Raw genomic sequence first — 3,633 nt, forward strand, 5'->3', positions numbered from 1 at the left:
AAAAAATCAATAAAATATATTTTTAAAAATAAGGAAATAGTCTAGGCTTCAGGTAGACTTGGAAGCTAGATAGTTCCATGTTGTGATTTTATAGATTATAACTATTTCTGAGATAACTAAATACATTTATAATAATCAATCCAATGTATAAGGAGCTATATTAGAGCTAGGCATCTAAAAGTAACCAAAATATCATTAGAAAATATGATATATATGAAATTCCTAAAGAAATTGATATTATTCAGACTGAATAAAAGAAGAAAAATGAGAAATTTAAGTGCATGTCAGAGGGCATTGATCAAATAATTTCTGTATTTACCAAACACAAAACAAAAGAAATTAAGAAATAGTCTTTGGTCCAAACTGTAAAAATTTCCTATTAGGTTAGAATTGTTAAATGTGAAGTTATGTTGTTTAAAAATTATATTAGCATGGTAGTTTTTTTGTTTGTTTTTTTTTTTAAACAAAAAGTTCTTTCCTGGAATGAATCTATAAACTCAACTGTAAGAGGAATTTGGATTTTAAATGCGTAAAAATATCTACTAGACACCACATATTTCAATGGAACTTTTCTATTTTCCAGTAACAAATAGCAAAGGCTAAAATTCTTCAGACATTAAATGTGCATTTTTTTGTTTCACAATAAATATTAGCGATACAACCTTTTTGAGTATATGATCACTTTCAAACAGCTCTCCTGCTAGAGGATGAAAATGTCATATAATAGTGCTAATAATAATAGTGGCTGAACCTTATTTATTATTTTTTGTTTGTTTTTGTGAGCATGTGCCTTTATTATCACATTTAGTTCTTCAAACAATACTCCAAGGTAGACACTGTTTTTATTTTTGTACTAGAGGCCCGGCGCATGAATTTGTGCACCAGTGGGGTCCCTCCGCCTGGCTTGTGGGATCAGGCCCAAACTGGCTCTCCGACATCCCCTGAGGGGTCCCAGATTGCGAGAGGTTGCAGGCCAGGGAGGAACATGGGAGGGGTTAGGGAGGGACGTGGGAGGTTGGCCAGCCGGGGAGGGAGCATGGGAGGGCTCCAGGGGGTGTCCGACCCTTCTTGCTCAGTCCCGATCAGCCGGACCCCAGCAGCAAGCTAACCTACTGGTCAGAGCGCCTGCCCCCTGGTGGTCAGTGCACATCATAGCAACTGGTCAACCGGTTGACTGTCTGCCCCCTGGTCGTCAGTGCATGTCATAGCGAGTGGTTGAGCTGCCTTATCATATCATTAGCATATTACACTTTGATGGCTGAACGGATGACCGAATGCCCGGACACTTAGCATATTAGGCTTTCAATACATAGGATTTCCTGTGAGGAAACTGAGTCTAGGACAGTGATGACGAACCTATGACACACGTGTCAGAGGTGACACGCGAACTCATTTTATTGGTTGATTTTTCTTTGTTAAATGGCATTTAAATATATAAAATAAATATCAAAAATATAAGTCTTTGTTTTACTATGGTTGCAAATATCAAAAAATTTCTATATGTGACATGGCACCAGAGTTAAGTTAGAGTTTTTCAAAATGCTGACACGCCGAGCTCAAAAGGTTCGCCATCACTGGATTAGGAGGTACTGCAACTCACCAAAGGCTGTGAATCTAATAAGTAGGAAACCCAGATACGAGCCCAGTGCTCCCGAACCCGTTCTGTTCTTTCTGCTAGGGGGTAGAATGCTGTGTGACAAGGATGATATGGGAGCACAGCTGCTGGTTAGATTTATCAGTCCCGTGACTTCCTAAGACTTTAAAAATGTCTTTGGCCTTCATTTTGTATATTCACAAAGTGGGGTAATTATATTAGTTGTATCATTTGTGAGGTGATCACATATGGAAACAGTGGCTAGCATATAGGGAATATTCAGTAAGAACCAGGGAAGAATAGCTACATGTTACGAGAAGAGAGAGGAAAGCTTCGTTTTGACAGGTTGCATGATTGCCAAAAGCTTTATTGAAATATCTGCCTTTGATTTTAGCTCTGAAGTACAAATATCATTAAACCAGACTAAGAAAGTAGAGAGCAAAATGAAGTGGCTAAGAACATGGGCTATGGGGTTAAACAGGCTTGATTTCTTGTCTAGGCCCTGCCAATTACTAATAAATTTCTAGGTCTCCATCGCTACGTCTTAAAATCAGGACAGTACTGAGAGCTGCTCTCATAATGTTGTAAAGAGTGGATGAGTCACTGTATGCAAAAGGGCTTAGGACAAGGCTTAGCACATGGTAATGTTAGCTATTTTATCATGAATTTACCTGTACTTTAGGACAGATATTCTGGAAGCAGTAAACCATATGAATTGGCAGAAAGAGGATAGGAAATCTAGAAAAATATGATCTACTTTTGTAAATTAAAATTAGTAAAAAAAAAGATATAATGTTATTAAGAATACCAGAGAGTTCAGTGTTATTTTTAGAAATAAGCATACATTGTAAACATATATATTCAATCATAATGAAATTGGAGAAAAAATATCCAAAACAATGAGAGGAAGTATGAGATTAACTGGGTGTAAACTGAAGTAGAGAGGGAGGATAGTATCTTTTATGGTTCAAGTGTATATTTGAAAATGCTATTTTTATTATAAATAGAAAACATATGGAAGAAAAAAAGGATTACTTCCTGGACACTTTTGCTGTAATATATTCTGATATCTATTGTTAACATTTACTTTTCAAAGTTTTGCATAACCATTTGCCAATGAAAATCTCATCCTCCTGTATTTTAATTCTGAGCATAACCTATTGATATAATTGTCCCATGAGTAGCCCTTAACTGCTTTTGCCCTGAGTTTAAATTGTGTATTGTTGATACAACTGTCTAGCTTGGTGAATTGGAATTAGTATCTCTTTTAGCACTATATTGAATTCCTGTGATACTAGAATGACAGCTTCTCTGTTTGCAGGTTGTTGGTTTGAGCAGCATTTCTCCTAAATAACATTAGTTTTAAAGGAAATACTATGATAATCATCCTGTAAGCCTAGTTGTGCTCTTAAAGAGGCCCTAGCTTCCTACTCCAAGGAAAATTATCATTTCATTTGTTGAAACAATTATTGTATTTCTAAAATTATTACATTGTATTGTTGGAAAATCTTGTAATTATTTTTTCTAAGGCTATAGAAAGCTATCAGCATAAATCTAACTAATGAAGTATTGAAATTAATTAAATGATTAATATGAACTGGGTAAGAAACAAATCAAGTACATAATTTCATCTAAGTGACGATGTATTCTTCTAAATTTTATATGATTATAGTCTTATTCCAAAAGACTGGAAGTTGTAAATTTCAGTAAGTATTTTATCATGGGCATAATAAAAAATATCAGAAGTGATTATGCAATATTCTTTTTCATTTATTAATGAAGAATATACGATATCTATGCTTCATTTTGTTAGAAGTCCTGAGCGCAATGTCCCAATTTAAAAAAATCAATGGTATAAAGCTAGTTATATTGAGCTATTTAGGACTTTTTTTTCACATTTGAAAAAATTTTGCTCTTTGTTTACTCTGCCAGGTTTTTTTCTGGTAGGATACTCACTTATCCCTTGAAATGACTGTAAGCATATCGATTATGAGGCCCGAAATAGTAGCCTTTTATTTCTGTCATTTTTGAATATTGTA

General features: G+C 34.8%; 1 protein-coding gene across 1 annotated transcript in view; it reads left to right on the forward strand.

Annotated features, from left to right (window-relative positions):
- The window catches only part of ADGRL3 (adhesion G protein-coupled receptor L3), a 765,791-nt gene that overhangs the window by 149,592 nt on the left and 612,566 nt on the right, over positions 1 to 3,633 (forward strand). The window lies entirely within an intron of this gene.

The sequence above is a fragment of the Myotis brandtii genome, unplaced genomic scaffold (genome assembly GCF_000412655.1).
Source record: "Myotis brandtii unplaced genomic scaffold, ASM41265v1 scaffold28, whole genome shotgun sequence".
In the NCBI taxonomy this organism is placed as follows: domain Eukaryota; kingdom Metazoa; phylum Chordata; class Mammalia; order Chiroptera; family Vespertilionidae; genus Myotis; species Myotis brandtii.